Source organism: Panthera pardus, unplaced genomic scaffold (assembly GCF_024362965.1).
Source record: "Panthera pardus isolate Hobbes unplaced genomic scaffold, ASM2436296v1 HiC_scaffold_21, whole genome shotgun sequence".
Lineage (NCBI taxonomy): Eukaryota > Metazoa > Chordata > Mammalia > Carnivora > Felidae > Panthera > Panthera pardus.
The window spans coordinates 791,842-810,716 of record NW_026526777.1 but is presented as its reverse complement, the minus strand read 5'-3'; the positions used below and the strand labels follow the sequence as shown (position 1 = coordinate 810,716).

The 18,875-nt window shown below is 50.7% G+C and overlaps 2 long non-coding RNA genes across 2 annotated transcripts in view; both read right to left on the bottom strand.

Moving 5' to 3' along the window:
• Positions 1-716: 716 nt before the first annotated feature.
• Positions 717-1,396, bottom strand: LOC109256213 (uncharacterized). Its single transcript, XR_002075554.2, has 2 exons — positions 1,284-1,396; positions 717-1,138 (listed from the first exon to the last, which is right to left on the bottom strand). It is a non-coding gene; the product is annotated as an uncharacterized LOC109256213 (long non-coding RNA).
• A 1,478-nt stretch (positions 1,397-2,874) lies between these two features.
• Positions 2,875-18,875, bottom strand: part of LOC109256320 (uncharacterized) — a 38,616-nt gene continuing 22,615 nt past the window's right edge. Inside the window, exon 4 of the long non-coding RNA XR_002075584.2 lies at positions 2,875-3,125. This is a non-coding gene — a long non-coding RNA (uncharacterized LOC109256320). The remainder of the gene's footprint in view (positions 3,126-18,875) is intronic.

Here is an 18,875-nt window from a genome sequence, read left to right as displayed (position 1 = left end):
GCCCCACTAATAAAATTATTTATCTTTTTTAAGTCTGTTTATTTTAGGAGAAAGAGTGTAAGCACAAGCAGGGGAGGGGCAGACAGAGAATCCCAAGCAGGCTCCATGCTGTCAACAAAAAAGAATCGACACGGGGCTCAAACCCACAAACCGTGACCTTGTGACCTGGGCAGAAATCAAGAGCCGGATGCTTAACGGACTGAGCCACCCAGGCGCCTCACTGATGAAATTACCTGAACGGCACAGGGGCGCCTGGGTGGCTCGGTCCGACTCTTGATCTCAGCTCAGGTCTGGGCCTCAGAGTCATGAGTTCAAGCCCTGCACCGAGCTCCACGCTGGGCATGGAACCTGCTTAAGATCTTTTAAAAATAAAAATAAAGGAACGGAGGGGTCCATGTTCCCTGACATGAGGGGGAGCGCCAGCTCTGGTGAGCGGAGACCAGCTCGAAGGGAGCCCTCCACCTTTCCGCTCAAACTCCACTCCCCCTTCCTGACCTTGAGTCGAGGGCTCTCTTGAAGCTGCAAAGCACAGAAGAGAAACGAGGCTGTAACATCCAGAGCATGGAACGCCCAGGGCTCTTCTCTGCACCAGGACAAACGAGCTGCTCAGGACGGCGGGGTTCCGGGGGGCCGCGGGGGGCAGGCACACCACAGCGGCTCTGGTCTCACGGGGCAGGGCCGGGGACGGTGGCCACACAGAAGGATCAACACCCAGATTCACGAAACATGCCGGCATTTATTCGGGGTGACCGCTCGGCGCTGAAGTGCTCCCCGATCCCACCCGGGAAGGCCAGGAAGACCCAATGCCGGGCCCCTCCGTTCCTCAGAACCACAGGGCAACGACGCCCCTCCTGTCATGCTTCGGGTGCACAGAGGAGGCGTGGGGAGGGCCCGCCGGCTGCCTCAGGCTTCAGCCTCACGGAGGCTCCAGACACAGGACACACGGAGACGTCTGCCTCTTCTGAGGGGTGAGCTGGGGGCCAGGCCATGTGCGAGTGGCAGCAGCTGTGGGTGCCGGGACCTCTTCGTCCCAAGGTCTCGAGAGTGCAACGCGTCTGAGGACGGGGCAGGCGGACTGGGACAGGGAGGGCGCACGGTGGCCGCGTCATTTAAACTCTCCGAACATCAGGATGCCCGACTGGAAGAGAGAGAGTCGGTCTCCGTGGAAAGGAAGGACCGCCCGGCCCGTCCACCCAACCCCTGGAGAAGTTCAGTTTGTTTCTTTAGGGGAAATGTCAGGTGACGGTGCGGCACGGGAGGGCGCACAGACACAGGGCAGGTACCTCCAAGTTCAAAACACCAGTGACGGATCGCCTGGTCCGAACTCAAAATACCTGCAGAACACAACAAGGGCACCTTGGTGGCACCAGGTCGGGTCATGGAGAAGGAAGGGGAGGCTGCGAGGACATTGGGTGGGGGGGCTCCTGCTACAGGGCCTGGAGAAGATTGCTGGGGGCCGGGGGGACCATAAAGAAAGAGCATGTAAAAGTAGGTCTATTATCGTCGCTAAAATTATTGCCGGGATCTGGGATTTTACATCGTCCGGTGGGAAATCCTGGGGACAGAAGACCGTGTTTGTTCAACTCTGCTCTTGGAGTTCTGGCACCAGGGTGGACGCTGGAAGGCAGGGAAGCCTTCACCAAGTGGGGCGGGCGAGCGAGGGCGCTTGCCAGAAACCCACCCTCTGGGAGCCCTTCCCCCACTCAGAGCCCGCCCACCCACGCCCAACCCCGGGCCTCCTGTGTGTGTAAACTGGCCTCACGGAGGGGACCTCGGGTCTGTCCCCAGCTGTGCTGTTTCGTTTTTACGAAAGTGAGGAAGTTCCTTTCACCTTTCTGAGCCTTATTCTCCTCATCCTCAAAGGGGGACATCGTACACCTGCCGTCCTGGGCCTGTGACTCCCCAGCCTGGGCAGCAGGGGCCCTGTGCATGCAGTGACCCGAGACGACCTCTGGGTGGAGCCCACGCCCCGGGGGCGCAGCCGTCCGAGGCCCCCTGGCCGCTGCTCTTGGGGGAGCGCCTCTCCATCCTCCTTCCCGGTCCTTCTTCACCTCCGCTTCCCCTCCTGAACCGCCCCCCCCCCCCCAGCATTCTCTCCCCCGTTCACACTTCATCTAACCCGACCCGACCCCGACCTCGACAGAAGCACAAAGACAAAGGCCGAGAAGAGGCATCTCCATCCCGAGGGTGTGGAAACCGAGGCCCGACAGGTGTCTGGACCTAAAGAAACCACGCGTCAGGAGACCCCGTGTCCAGTGCTCACCTATCGTGGCTTTCAGATTCTACTTTTCCTCTGAACAGAACCCTTTCCCGGGGAAATCAACACACATGAACCAGACAAAAGCTGAGCAGCTCTGGCAAAAGTTGGGGGGGGGGGCGCCTCTGTGCCCACAAGCAGGCCCTGCGGTCCCTCTCAGGCGCCCAGCAAATACGCCAGGGGCAGATCCGGAAATTGGGGTGAGATCACAGAAGACACCCCGAAAGGCACCCAGAGGCCCCGGCCCCCCTCAGCTGCCCCCTGGTCTCCTGGTCACCCCCCAGCTCCCCTCAGCTGCCCCCTGGTCACCCCCGGCTGCCCCTCAGCTGCCTCCTGGTCTCCTGGTCACCCCCAGTCCCCCTCAGCTGCCCCCTGGTCTCCTGGTCACCCCCCAGCTCCCCTCAGCTGCCCCCTGGTCACCCCCGGCCGCCCCTCAGATGTCCCTTGGTTGCCCCCTGGCCGCCCTCCAGCCGCCCCCTCCCCGGCCGTCCTGCTGAGGCCCCTTGCATCTCAGGAGGGTGGAGGGAGGCTCACCTTTGTCCAGCATGAATGGCTGAGTCAGAGGGGGGATGGCCCTGAAGTTGTCACTGTCCAGGCCGCACAGGGACTGCACGGGGAGGGTGAAAGTACTCTTTCCACACCTCAGCCTCCGGACCCTCAGCCGCGTGCGTCCCTCTCTGGATGGGTCTCCGCAACCCAGAAAGCACCCAACGGGAATAGGAAGGGATTCCTCCTACACTGGCACAAGCTGGGGGGGCTGCTGGGGTGGGGAGGTCGGGAGCTGCAAAGACATATCCTGGGCACAGAGGGCGGCCGGGATCTCACGGGAGGTCCTGGCCAGTCCTCGAGCAGAAGCTTTGTCCAAAACCTAGAAAGAGAAAACGTACTGGTCAGTGTTTATTTCACTCCGGCCAGACCTGGAGACAGAAGGCATCGATGGCATCTGACTTTGGGGCTCCCCCACATTCGTTCACGCTAGGACCCTGAGCCGACCCAAGGAAGGGCATCCAGACACAGGGAGGTGGGGAGGGCAGCGGCCGGGAGGGCTCCACCGGGGTCACAGGATCCGGGGCCGCGGAGGGAGAGGGTCACGCTGGAGGCCAGCTGGTGCAGAGAGAGGCCGGGCGCCCCTCCTCTCACCGCAGCCCTGCGCCCCCCAAGCCGCGCTGGCGTCTCCGGCCCCGGGCAAGCCCACGAGCTGACCGCTGCCAGGGAACGCAAACGGCCACTGTCCCTAACGGCAACAATGCCACAATCCCACCAGACGTTTACTTCCTTCTCTCCAGACGCACACCCCTCACCCACTCCCCTGTCCTCAAACTCACAACACGCCCCACTCGACCTCTGATGCAGTAAAATACACCGCAGACCCCGCGTGCGGGTGTCCGACCCGAGTCACCGTCGGGGACCCTGCTCAGACGGGGAGGTGACCGCCACACGGGACGACGCTCAGCCTGTCAATGTCAGGAAATGTGTCACCACCCACCTACTGGCCCAGGCCAGACTCCCCTCTCTCCCCAGCTCCGGAAGTCAAATCCATCCGCAAGCCAAGCCAGCGATTGCTCGGGAGCACACAGAGCTCGCAGACCCCCCTCTGCCCGCACCCCCCCCAGGACCCCAGCAGCGGCACCCATGGCGGCGGCCCCCCTCCCCCCCAGGACCCCAGCAGCGGCACCCATCGCGGCGGCCCCCCCTCCCCCCCCAGGACCCCAGCAGCGGCACCCATCGCGGCGGCCCCCCCTCCCCCCCCAGGACCCCAGCAGCGGCACCCATCGCGGCGGCCGCCCCTCCCCCCCCCCCAGGACCCCAGCAGCGGCACCCATCGCGGCAGCCCCCCTCCCCCCCCCAGGACCCCAGCAGCGGCACCCATCGCGGCGGCCCCCCTCCCCCCCAGGACCCCAGCAGCGGCATCCATCGCGGCGGCCCCCCCTCCCCCCCAGGACCCCAGCAGCGGCACCCATCGCGGCGGCCCCCCTCCCCCCGAGCACCCCAGCAGCGGCATCCATCGCGGCGGCCCCCCTCCCCCCGAGCACCCCAGCAGCGGCATCCATCGCGGCGGCCGCCCCTCCCCCCCCCAGGACCCCAGCAGCGGCACCCATGGCGGCGGCCCCCCTCCCCCCCAGGACCCCAGCAGCGGCACCCATCGCGGCGGCCCCCCTCCCCCCCCAGGACCCCAGCAGCGGCACCCATGGCGGCGGCCCCCCTCCCCCCCAGGACCCCAGCAACGGCACCCATCGCGGCGGCCGCCCCGCAGACTACACGGCCCCGCACACACGGAGCTCAGATCCCATTACTCCCGATCAAAACCTTCCAACAACGCCCCGCTGTGCTCACAAATAAAACCCAGAGTCTCCACTGTGACTCAGGGAGGCCATGATCTGACCCTCCTTCCCACACGCCTCCCCTGTGCCCGCTCTCCCCTCACCCCTGCCAAGTCACACACTGCGGCATCTGCACATGCTCCCTCTGTCTGGAATGTTCTGGAATGTTCTTCCCCTGGTCTTCACATGCTTGGCTCCGACCTGTCATCTAGACCTCGGCAAAGGTGCCTCCCTCAGCGTCATCTGAAGAAGTGACCCCCCTTCATCACAGCGCCTCACTTTATTTCTGTCTGGCATTTTCCTGCTTATTTACTGGTTGACCGTCGGTCCCTTCCCGCAAGCCCACAAGCATGGCGAGAACCTGGGTCATATTTGAGGTGGCCCCGCAGCCGAGAACACGGTCTGCTCGGCACACACACAGACGGAAGGGACGGAAGGGACCTGGGGCCGGGTTCCCTCTTGCGCAGCGTGAATCTCACCTGAACCGATGTGAGGGTTTAGCGGGCTGGCATCGTCTCAGTCCCGGCCCCAGAGCGGACGGGCCCGTGCCGGCAGGCTGGGTACCAGTGCGGGACGGGGGCCTCGGCAAGTGGCACCTGCTGCTATAACACAACAGCTTCCCACGGCAAAGCAGCTGGAACGAGGCCCGCAGAGCCTGCGCTCCGCGAGACCAACCACTGACGCGGAGCAGCGAGACCAGACCGGTCCTGGCCCGGAGCCACCGTCCCGGAGCTGCAAGCCCCAACGGCCCCCCAGCCAAGCCCGGAGGCGCCTTCTTAGAATCTCCTAAGCTCCCAAGAGCCAATTACCGGCAGTGACTCCAAGCTGAGAATCGTTAACATAGAAACATGTAAAGCCATTTTTGGTCTAATTATTATCCCCCAATAATTTAAGAGAGAAATACAACAATCCCATTTTGACAGGTGGTGAAATTAAACTTCAGGAGAAAATCCACAGTTATCATCCGGCCGCCAGACCAGGCACGTCACCCCAACAACCCTCAACGCCTCGGGGTGTATTCCTGAGACAGAAGGGGCCCACTTCAATTCACCACAAGCCCAGTGACCCTCATGCCCAGACCCCTCGACAGCCGCCAACAGTCTTCCCTTTGTTCTGGGCGTTTCCACCAGCTGCTCGAGTGCCCTGGGAGCTGTCGCCTGCCCCCGACTTAAGCTGGCGAGTCTGAGCCGTGGGACAGAAGACGCAGGGCACAAAGGTCAGCGACCACAGCTCTGGGGTGGAGGGGCGTCCAACCCGTCTCCGGACACACCCCGGGGAGAAGCGCTCACACCGGCACGTGCAGGGGTGCGGCCTCACATGACCCTCCGAACAGCAGAGGCCTCCCTGCGGCCTCCACGTCCCCACGGGGCCACACACTGGGCCAGTGCTGGTCGCTCTGTGCCGTCTCTTCCTGGGGACCCTGTTTGTATCCGGGGAGCTGATGGGCACATCCTGGTGGAAATTAACACCTACGGCGGTGACCCCCAAGCCCTGTCGCCCACGCACCACACCTCGCATGTCTGCTGTGAGCAGGTACATAGCAACAGAGATAAAAGACCCCAGACCTTGCTTGCTCTCGGGGACCCCACACGAGGCACCCCGCAAACGCGGATGAGGCACGTGCTCTGCCATGAAGCCCACAGTTCAGTAGGTGCAGTAAGTACACAGGGGGTATTATGTCCGCTGAGCGTAGGGCAAGGAGGGGGACAAGGAGCGCCCCGAGGGACAGGGGTCACAGTCCTGAATGAAGTGAGAGAGCAAACCCCGCAGACATGGGGCCAGAGCTGGGGACGCGCTCAGCACATCAGGACCAGCGCTGGACCTCCTGAGACAGGTCTTCCTGCCTGGACTCAGGCCCCGACTTGAACCCACTGGGCCGCCTTGAATCTGGGGGGATGTGCGAAGATGGCGCCACGTCCAGAGGGCAGAATGTCCTGGAACCACCCGGAGGGATCTCAGGCGCGTTCTGAGAGAGACGCCGGCCACGAAGCGTGCACACAGCAGGACCCCGTGCACACGAAACCCTACGACAGATGAGCCTCACCTAAAGTGACAGGAAGCAGGCGAGTGGTGGCCTGGGGCCACAAAGGGGGACAGGAGAGCCTTCTGCAGACCCAGAATGTTCCATATGCGTCACCGTCGACCCAACTAACTGTACACCTGAAGCGGGTCCATTTCATTCCGTGTAAATAATGCTTCAATTAACGCATTTATGTACTTTGTGTACTTAATGCTTCAATAAGGTTGTTTTATGTAAATTGATAAAACCTGGTCGTCTCGCTTTCGCCAGCCCTCCAGCGCTCCCATCGCCGTGTGACTATGAATCAAGTCATGTGCTATGAAAAGAAAAAAGTTTCGATATTTTTAGAAGTTCTGTTATGATTACTTTTGTTCTTACACAACCTTCTCCAGGAATTAACTGTTACTTTTTTCTTTCTCCATTCACTTGAGTTTGCTTAAATCCCTGGCTAAGGTCTCCCGCACCCCCGACTCACAGCCTCTCTCCACCCTGGTCTCCATTTTTCTTCATAGGCCATCACCCTGGAGTCTCACACTGTCCTGCTCCGTCTGGGACTGGCTGTTGCACGGACATTCCCCAGCGGTGGGAGGGCTCTGGTCCATTCTATTGGAGCACATCCCTCCATGGTTTTTTGGTTTTTGAGGTGGGGGAAGGGTGAGAGAGAGAGAATGCCAAGTAGGCTCTGCACCGTCAGCACAGAGCCCAGAGCAGGGCTCGAACTCACAAACCACAAGATCATAACCTGAGCCGAACTCAAGAGTCGAATGCTGAGTCACCCAGGCACCCCGCCCCACTTTATAGCTCTTTGAGAACACGGGCGTGGGCCATACATCTTTTGAGACCCTACCTATCAGAACAAGTCCCAATTTTACCTTCACTCTAGAGTAATTTAAGAATAGATTTGGGGGGGCGCCTGGGTGGCTCAGTCGGTTGAGCGTCCGACTTCGGCTCAGGTCATGATCTCGCAGTCTGTGGGTTCGAGCCCCGTGTCAAGCTCTGTGCTGACAGCTCAGAGCCTGGAGCCTACTGCAGATTCTGTGTCTCCCTCTCTCTCTGCCCCTCCCCTGCTCAGGCTCTGTCTCTCTCTCTGTTAAAAATAAATAAACATTAAAAAAAAATTAAAAAAAAAAAAAAAGAATAGATTTGGGTTGGGAATGCAAGCTGGTGCAGCCACTCTGGAAAACAGTATGGAGGTTCCACAAAAAACTAAAAATAGAACTACCTACGACCCAGCAATTGCATTACCAGGTATTTATCCACGGGATACAGGTGCGCTGTTTCAAAGGGACACATGCACCCCCATGTTTATAGCAGCACTGTCAACAACGGCCAAAGTATGCAAAGAGCCCAAATGTCCCTCGATGGATGAATGGATTAAGGAGATGTGGTGTATATAGAGAGATAGATAGATAGATATAGATATATATATGCAATGGAGTATTACTCGGCAATCAAAAAGAATGAAATCTTACCATTTGCAGCTACGTGGATGGAACTGGAGGCTATTAATAGTGAAATTAGCTAAGTGAAATTAGTCAGAGAAAGACAAAAATCATAGGACTTCACTCATAGGAGGACTTTAAGAGCCAAAACAGAGGAACATAAGGGAAGGGAAACAAATATAATATAAAAACAGGGAGGGGGACGAAACAGAAGAGACTCTTAAATACAGAGAACAAACTGAGGGTTGCTGGAGGGGCTGTGGGAGGGGGGATGGGCTAAATGGGGGAGGGGCGCTAAGGAATCTACTCCTGAAATCATTGTTGCACCGTATGCTAACTAATTTGGATGTAAATTTTTAAAAATAAAAAGTTAAAAAAAACCAAAGAATAGATTTGGGTTTGGACATTACGTTCTTCCAAAATTCAGTGACACGACCCAATTCTCCACCCACCAATGTGGATTCTCTTCCTGAAGCTTTATCCAATATTCTAAAATATTTCCACAACATGTCTCAGTGTAGCTCTTACTTTTCCATTTATTATCATGGGTACTTGCTGGAGGCTTTCAGTCTGAGAGCTCACATCCTTCACCTCTGGGATATCTTGTTCTAACACTCAGTGCTTCCCCCCAGGTGCTGACCTGACTCTCCTGGGGGTGCGGCACCCCGCCCCCCCCCCACCGTGGCTGAGCCTTTAATTGTCCCTTTTCTCTTTTCTAAAACAATCCTACTACAAAAGATTTTAATCGACACATCCTGTTCCCAAAAAGCAGTAATAAAACTTGACAGAACTGTTAAAGACCAGCATCTCAGGATACTGGAGGTTGACCAGAAGCCTTCAACGCACGGAGAGCCCTCGTCGGGCACAAGACAGAGCTCCTCCCGGCCGCTGGGCAGCAGGTGGATGAGCCTCGAGAGTCGGGCTGTCGTAGAACTGGCGGTCCCTGGCGAGTAGACGGGAGGGCCGCTCGGCAGCCCGGGGACGCGCCCCTGCGGCTCTCACGCCTCCTTGTCTAGGAAACACCTATTTCCAGCTCTTACCTAACCTTCTATCAGGTTGTTTCCTTTTCTCATCGATCTTCAGTTTTGACTTTTCTTTTTTAGAGAGTGAGAGCAGGGGAGGGGCAGAGGGAGACAGAGTCCCAAGCAGGCTCCACGCTCAGCACAGAGGCCGACACGGGGCTCAATCCCACGACCCTGGGATCATGACCTGAGCCAAAATGAAAAGTGGATGCTGCACCCACTGGGCCACCAGGTGCCCCTCTTTTTGCTTGTTTTTAAAAAACATTCTGGGGGCACCTGGGTGGTTTGGTCCGTTAAGCGTCCGACTTCAGCCAAGGTCGTGATCCCGTGCGGTTCACGAGTTTGAGCCCCACATCGGGCTCTCTGCTGTTAACACAGAGCCTGCTCAGATCCTCTGTCCCCCTCCCTGCCCCTGCCCCGCTCGCACCTGCTCTCTCTCAAAAATAAACAAACATTTAAAAAAATTCTTTTTAAATGTTCTGGATCTTAATCCAGAAAAGCGTTTTGCTGACAGTAAATACTTCAGGCTCTTCGACAACGTGGTCCCTGCTACTGTGTAAAACTGGAGACAAAGTGTAAATGGGTGAGGCTGTTTTCCAATAAAACTTTGTAGACACTGAAATTTGAATTTCATATAATTTTCATGTGTCATAAAATAACATTCTTCAAAAAAATTTTTTCCCATTTAAAAATGTAAAAACCATTCTTAGAACTTGTACTCTGGGAAGATGCTATAAATGTACCTTTCCCTATTCCTTCTGCTAAACACCGGACCTTACACATAAAACAGACAGAAGGCAACTCTGACCTTGGGACCAAAGGACAACATGGTGATGAATTCCCTGGGTTTTCTTCCCGCCTCCCGTGTCCCAGACTTAGAGCCAAAGAACCCACGAGCGCCAACAGGCACAGACCGGAAAAGCCCCAACAAAAGCCTGCTCTCTCCCGCGACGGGACCAGAAAAGGGGAAGCCTCGCGTGGCAGCAAACTTCCGAACAACAACTGTTGTACTCCAGCCACACACACACACACACACACACACACACACACACACACTAGCCCCGAGTCCACGCACCCAGCAGAGACAGCAGGGAGCCCGCGCAGCCTGGATAAGTGAGCCCACAGCTCCCACCCAGTTATGTTGCAGAAAGCCGACGGGGCAGGCGGAACTCTGTCCCCCTAGCCAGTAATGACACGGGCCCCTGCCACTGGGACCGGTGACGGCCACTAGGGAAGTGGACACCCACAGCACACAGCACTAGGCGCCCCTGCCCCGAAGACCGGCAGTGTCAGAGGAGTGCTGTTGGAGAGTCAGGACTCTCCTGAGTGGTGACCAAGCCACCTACAGCGGGTACCAGGGGAGACCCCGTGCAGAGCCAGGCCTCCCAACCCCACGACAGTAAACGGGGCCTCATAAGGGGAACCTGAATTTCTTCGTCAGCCGGCAGTATCGACGGGGCACCCTGCTGGAGCTGAGTCAGAGAAAGCCAGGTGAAACGGAAGGTTTGCACAAAAGCTAAAGTCTCGGGGCGCCTGGGGGCTCAGTCAGCTCAGCATCTGACTTTAGCTCAGGTCATGATCTCGCGGTTCATGAGTTCGAGCCCCGCATCGGGCTCTGTGCCGACAGCTCAGAGCCCGGAGCCTGCTTCAGATCCTGTGTCTCCTTCTCTCTCTGCCCCTCCCCTGCTTGTGTGCGTGCTCTCTTTCTCTGTCTCAAAAATAAATAAACATAAAAAAAAAAGCTAAAGTCTCGTAACATAGTAAGAAAATGTCCAGGTTTTAATTGAAACTCACTTGTCATACCAAGAACCGGAAAAGTCTCAAACCAATGAGAAAAGACAATACCTGCCAATACCAACATCAACAGATGTTAGAATTACCCAACAAACCTTTTATTTTTATTTATTTTTTAAACATATATATATATATGTTTAAATTTACATCCACATTAGTTAGCAAACAGTGCAATAATGATTTCAGAAATATCATCCAGTGATTCCTCCCCCACATATAACCCCCAGTGCTCCTCCCAACAAGTGTCTTCCTTAATGCCCCTCCCCCATTTAGCCCATCCCCCCTCCCACCACCCCTCCAGCAACCCTCAGTTTGTTCTCCGTATTTAAGAGTCTCTTAGGTCTTGTCCCCCTCCCTGTTTTTATATTATTTTTGTTTCCCTTCCCTTACGTCCATCTATTTTGTCTCTTAAAGTCCTCATATGAGTGAAGTCATATGATTTTTGTCTTTTCTCTGACTGACTAGTTTCACTTAGCACAATACCCTCCAGTTCCATCCACGTCGCTGCAAACGGCAAGATTTCATTCTTTTTGATTTCGAGTAATACTCCATCGTATATATAGACCACATCTTCTTTATCCATTCATCCATCGATGGACATTGGGCTCTTTCCATACTTTGGCTGTTGTCGACAGCGCTGCTGTAAACGTGGGGGTGCACGTGTCTCTTCGAAACAGCCCACCTGTATCCCTTGGATAAATACCTGGTAGTGTAATTGCTGGGTGGTAGGGTAGTTCTCCTTTTAATTTTTTCAGGAACCTCCATACTGTTTTCCAGAATGACTGCACCAGTTTGCATTCCCACCAGCAGTCCGCACCCTCACCAACATCTGTTGTTGCCCGAGTTGTTAATGTGAGCCATTCTGACAGGTGTGAGGTAGCATCTCATTGTGGTTTTGATTTGTGTTTCCCTGATGATGAGTGAAGTTGAGCATTTTTTCATGTGTTGGCCATCTGGATGTCTTCTTTGGAGAAGTGTCTATTCAGGTCTTTTGCCCATTTCTTCACTGGGTTGTTTTTTGGGTGTTGAGTTTGATAAGCTCTTTATAGATTTTGGATACTAATACTTTATCTGCTATGTCATTTGCAAATATCTTCTCCCATTCCGTCAGTTGCCTTTTAGTTTTGCCGATTGTTTCCTTCGCTGTGCAGAAGCTTTTTGATGAGGTCCCGATAGTTCATTTTTGCTTTTGTTTCCCTTGCCTCCGGAGACGTGTTGAGTAAGAAGTTGCTGCGGCTGAGGTCAAATAGGTTTTTGCCTGCTTTCTCCTCGAGGATTTTGATGGCTTCCCGTCTTACGTTTAGGTCTTTCATCCATGTTGAGTTTATTTTTGTGTCTGGTGTAAGGAAGTGGCCCAGGTTCCATTCTTCTGCATGTCGTTGTCCAGTATTCCCAGCACCACTTGCTGAAAAGACCGTCTTTATTCCATTGGCTATTCTTTCCTGCTTTGTCGAAGATTAGTTGGCCATACGTTTGTGGGTCCATTTCTGGGTTCTCTATTCTGTTCCATTGATCTGAGTGTCTGTTTTTGTGCCAGTACCATACTGTCTTGATGATGACAGCTTTGTAGTGCAGCTTGAAGTCTGGGATTGTGATGCCTCCTGCTTTGGTTTTCTTTTTCAGGATTGCTTTGGCTGTTTGGGGTCTTTTCTAGTTCCATCAAAATTTTAAGATTGTTTGTTCTAGCTCTGCGAAGAATGCTGGTGTTATTTTGATAGGGATTGCGTTGAACGTGTAGATTGCTTTGGGTAGTATCGACATTTTAACAATATTTGTTCTTCCTATCCAGGAGCATGGAATATTTTTCCATTTTTTTGTGTCTTCTTCAATTTCTTTCATAGCTCTCTATAGTTTTCAGTGTATAAATTTTTCACCTCTTTGGTTAGGTTTATTCCGAGGTATTTCATGGTTTTTGGTGCAATTGTAAATGGGATCGATTCCTTGATTTCTCTCGCTGCTGCTTCATTATTGGTGTAACGAAACACAACCGATTTCTGTGCGTTGATTTTATATCCTGCGACTTAGCTGAATTCATGGATCAGTGCTAGCTGTTGTTTTTTCTTTCTAATTTTTTTAATCTTTCTTTATTTTTGAGAGAGACAGAGTACGAGGGAGGGAGGGGCAGAGAGCGACACAGACACAGAATCTGAAGTAGGCTCCAGGCTCTGGAGTCTGGTCAGCCCAGAGTCTGATGCGGGGCTTGAACTCACAAACCATGAGATCATGACCTGAGCCAATGTCTGACAACCAACTGAGCCACCCAAGTGCCCCAGTTCTAGCAGTTTTTTGGTGGAAACTTTTGGGTTTTCTATATAGAGTATCACGTTGACCTGACAAACATTAAAAAAAAATTTCTTTTAATGTTGATTTATTTCTGAGAGAGACAGAGTGTGAGATGGGGAAGGGCAGAGAGAGAGGGAGACCCAGAATCCGAAGCAGCCTCCAGGCTCTGGGCTGTCAGCACAGAACCCGACATGGGGCTCGAACCCACGAACCGTGAGATCATGACCCGAGCGAAAGCCAGACACCCAACCCACTGAGCCACCCAGGCGCCCCGGACCTGACAAACATTTTAAAGTAGCCATGATACAATGCTTCAACAAACAATTACAAATACCCTTAAAAAGAATGAATAAATAGAAATGCTCATGAAAGAAATAGAAAGTCTCAGGGGAAAAAAAGATATAAAAAATGGGGAATTTAGGGGTGTGTGGGTGGCTCGGTCAGTTAAGCATCTGATTCTTGGTTTCGGCTCAGGTCACGGTCTCACAGTTCATAAATTCAAGCTCCACACCAGGCATTCTGCTGTCAGCAAGGAGTCTGCTTCAGATCTTCTCTCTCTCTCTCTCTCTCTCTTTCTCTCTCCCTCCTCCTCCTCTCTCTCTCTCTCTGTCAAAAATAAACACTAAAAAAAAAGAGAGAAAAAAAAATTTGAATGACAGTGGATTTCTCATCAGAAACCATGGAGGCCAGAAGGAAATGACATGCTATTTTTCAAATGCTAAAAGAAAAGATCTGTATTCTTAGTGAAAATATCCTTCAGGAAAGAAGGGGAAATTAAGACATTCTCAAATGAAGGAAAACAAAGAATTTGTCACCAGCAGACCTACCCTTAAAAAATGGCCAAAGGAAGTTCTCCAAACACAGAGGAAATGATAAAAGAAGGAGCCTTGAAACATCAGGAAATAAGAAGGAACATGGTAAGGAAAATATGGGTAAATACAATAGGCTTTCTTTCCCTTGAGTTTTCTGAATTATGTCTGACAGTTGGAACAAAAATCATAACACTGTCTGAGACGGTTCTAAATGAACACAGAGGAAATATTTAAGACAATTATATTTTAAGCGAGGAGAGTAAAGGGAAGTAAGGTTTCTATACTTCACTTGAATAATGTCAACAGGCATAGACTATGATAAGTTATGTGCAAATAATGTAACATCTTCAGTTTTTTTAATGTTTATTTTTTTATTTTGAGAGAGAGCAGGGGAGGGGCAGAGAGAGGGAGAGAGAGAATCCTGAGCAGGCTCCGTGCAGTCAGCACAGAGCCCAATGTGGGGCTCGATCCCACAAACCACGAGATCCTGGACCTAAGCTGAAATCGAGTCGGACGCTCAACTGACTGAGCCACCCAGGCACCTCACATCTTCAGTTTTAAGATACGCTTAAAAATGCTACAGATAAATCAAAATTGAACTGTAAAAAATGTCCAACTAAATGACAGGAAAACAGAGAAACAAAAAAACAGGAAGAAATAAATAAAATGGCAGACTAGAGTCCTAACATATCAATTACATTAAATGTAAATGGTCTAAAAAATTACCAATTTAAAGACAAAGACTGTCAGTGTGGATTAAAAAACATGATCCAGGGGCGCCTGGGTGGCTCAGTCGGTTGAGCGTCCGACTTCGGCTCAGGTCATGATCTGACGGTGTGTGAGTTCAAGCCCCGCGTCGGGCTCTGTGCTGACAGCTCGGAGCCTGGAGCCTGCTTCAGATTCTGTGTCTCCCTCTCTCTCTGCCCCTCCCCTGCTCATGCTCTGTCTCTCTCTGTCTCAAAAATAAATAAAAACATTAAAAAAATTTTTTTTTAATAAATAAATTAAAAAAATAAAAAAATAAAAAACATGATCCAACTATATGATGTCTATAAAACGCTCACTTTAAACATAATGATATAGTCAGGTTTAAAGTAAAAAGATAGGAAAATAATAAAATAAAAAGACAGGAAAACATATCATGTAAACATCAATCAGAGAAAAGCAGACATACCTATTTAATATCAGATAAAACACATCTCAGAGTAAAATCACTAAGATCATAGAGAGGGATACTAGATTAATCCATCAAGAACACATCACAATCCTAAATATATATGCAGCAAACAATATATGATGTGAAAACTAATCGAACCGAAAGGAGAAATACACAAAACCACAATTATAATTGTAGACTTCAACACCGTTCTCTCAACAACTGACAGAACGTCAGCAAGGAGAGAGAAGAACGCAATACTATGAACCAACAGCATCCAGTCGATGGGTACAGGACACGGTGCCCAAGAGCTGAATACACGTCTTTTCAATTGTCCACAGAACATAGGCCACGAAGGCTATAACCTGGGCCGTGAAGTGAGTCTCAGTTAAGAGAATTCAAGTCATATGCAGTGTGCTATCTAACCACAGCAGAAGTAAACCAGAAATCAGTAGCAGAAAATATGTGGAAATCTCCAAATACTTGGAAACTAACATACTTCCAAATAACCCACAAAATGAAGAAATCGAAAGGAAAACTAGAAATATTTTGAGCTGAATGGAAATTAAAACACAAATTAAAATTAAAAACAATATCAAGATATGAGATGTAGATAAAGCATCACCTAAAGAGACATTCATAGCATTAAAAGCCTGTATTGGGAAATAAGAACGCTTAGAAATTACTCACCTCAGCTTTGACCCTAAAGGAAAAACAGAAGAAAAGCACTTGAAACCCAAAGAACACAGAACAAAGGGAGTAATTGACATAAAAGCAGAAATCAAGAAAAAACAATAGAGAAAAATCAGTGAAACAAGGAACTAGTTCTTTGAAAGGATCGACAAAATTAATACACATCCAGCAAGACTGAAAAAGAGAAAGAGGGGACAGATTACCAACGTCAGGAACAAAACAGGACAGACCCCAGGACATCCAAAGGACGTGAATGAAGGGAGTGCTGAGAACAACTCTGCAGGGACATCCACAGGCCAAAACGTCAAGCGTGCAGTTAGACAACTTAGGCAACACTTACCCTTCCTCAAAAACTCAAACTGTCACAACCCACCCAATCTGAAACAGATCGTTGGAATTAACGATTAAAGAAACTGAACTCGTAATTAAAAGCCTTCCAAAAAAGAAATACCCAAGCCCAGATGGTCTCACTAGAGAATTCTAGCAAACAATTAAAGAAAAATGAACATCAGGTCTACACAGTCTCTTCCCAGAGGAGGAAACACTTCACAATTCATTTTATGAAGCTGGTATCACCATAATACTAACACCAGAGACACTACGAAATAAAAGAGAACAAAATGAAAACAACTACAGACCAACATCCTTCATGAAAAATGCAAAAATCCTTAACAAAGTGTTAAAAAGTAATTTAATAGTAGTATTAAACGTTAGAAATTTGGGGCTCCTGGGGGCTCCTGGGGGTTTAGTCGGTTGGGCGTCCGACTATGTCAGCTGGGCTGACAGCTCAGAGCCCGGAGTCTGCTTCGGATTCTGTCTCCCTCTCTCTCTGCCCCTCCCCCGCTTGTGTCTGTCTGTCTGTCTGTCTCTCTCTCTCTCAAAAACATTAAAAAATGTTGAAAAAAAGAAAAAGCAATCACTATAATCCACCACATCAACCAGCTAAAGAAGACAAATCACATGATCACATCATCCAATACAGAAAAAGCATTTGACAAAATTCAACATCTGCTGTTGGTTGAATTATGTCCCAAAAGGATCTGTTGCAGTTCTAACTGCCAGCACATCAGAACGTGGCCTGATTTGGAAACAGGGTCTTTACAGAGGTACAACTTAAAACAGGGTCACTGGGGTGGTCCTAATCCAGTACGACTGTGTCCTTATGCAAAAAGGAAATCTGGACACACAGACACAGAGGACAGACCATGTGAAGATGTAAGACTTGAATGATCCACCCGTAAGCAAAGAACACTGAAGACCACGGACAGATCGCTGGAAGCTAGGAAGAGGTGGGGAAGAGTCCCCCACAGGTTTTAGACGGACACCTTGATTTGGGACGTGGAGCCTCCAGAGTCATGAGAAAAGAAATACTAGTTTATGTTTGGTTTTTTTTTTTATAGCAGGTCTAAGAAACTAATATAAACCCCATTCGTGATTAAAACTGTCAAAGATGGGGCGTCTGGGAGGCTCAGTCGGTTAAGCGGCCGACTTTGGCTCAGGTCATGATCTCGCGGTCCGTGAGTTCGAGCCCCGCGTTGGGCTCTGGGCTGACGGCTCAGAGCCTGGAGCCTGCTTCCGATTCTGTGTCTCCCTCTCTCTCTGCCCCTCCCCCATTCATGCTCAGTCTCTCTCTGTCTCAAAAATAAATAAACGTTAAAAAAATTAAAAAAATAAATAAATAAAAATAAAACCGTCAAAGATTAAGAATAGAGAAGAACTTCTTCAACTTGATAAGGAACATCAACAAAAGAGCTATGGATGACATTTTATTTCATTGTGGAAGACTGAACGGTCCCTACCCTAAGGGACTGAGCCAAGGGCTCCCGGACTCCCTGTTCTAATTCAACACAGCGCCGGAAACTCCAGCCGGTACTAAGGCGGAAAAGTAACAGAAGGCATATAGGTCACAAAGGGACAATAAGAAAACAAAAAAAAAACCGGCCCTATTTGCAAACGATATGATTGTCTACGTAGAAAAACGAACACAGGTCTAACGCAACTCCTATCAGAATCCCGGCCAAAATTTTGTAGGCACAGACAAGATTATTCTAAAATGTATAGGCACAGGCGAAGGAACTGGAACAGCTAAAACAATTTTGAAAAAGAATCAAGTGGGGATGGGGCGTCCGTCTCCCAAGTTTCCATACTTCGTAGGCAGCCACAGTAGCCGAGGCTGTGTGACCCTAGCGTAGGCAGAGGTCCCCGTATCAGCGCAAGAAACTGAGAATCCAGCAGTAAAGCCACACAGATATGCCCCCACTGATCCGTGATAAAGCTGCAAAGGCAATTCAGTGGAGAAAACGGTCTTTTCAACAAATGGTGTTACAGCAGTTGGACATCGATAGGCCAAGAAACAGAAAAGAGAGAAGAAAAAGAGGAAGAGAGGAAGGAAGGAGCGAAGTCACCCTAAGTTTCACAGCTTATCCAAAAATTAACTCAAAATGGGTTGTGGGCTTGGGGCACCTGGGTGGGTCCCATAGGCGTCCGGCTCTTGCTTTCCGCTCAGGTCGTGACCTCGCTGTTTGTGAGTTCGAGCCCCAGGCCGGGAAGTGTAGAGCTCATCATTTCTTTTGCCCATTTTCTAATTGGATTGTTTGGGTTTTTTGTTGTTGAGTTTTGAGAGTTCTTTATATATTTTAGTTCTTTGTTGGAGATGTCGTTTGCAAATATTTTTCTCCCACTCTGTAGCTTTTCATCCTCTTCACAGGGTTATTTTTATAGACTAAAGTTTTTAATTTAAATAAAGTCCAATTTATCAATTTTTTCCTGTTTTTCCATTTACGAATGGTGATTTTATTCTCACGACTAAGAGGTTTTTGGCCAGCCCTAGATCCCAAAGATTTTTTGCTGAAAAAAAAAAATATATATATATATATTATATATATATTTATTATTATTATTATTATTATTATTATTATTATTTTAGGGGCACCTGGGTGGCTCAGTCGGTTGAGCATCTGACTCTTGATTTCCGCTCGGGTCACCATCTCCTGGTTCATGGGATCAGTCCCCATGTCAGGCTCTGTGCTGAGCATGGGGACTGCTTGGGATCCTTTCTCCCTCTCTCTCTGCCCC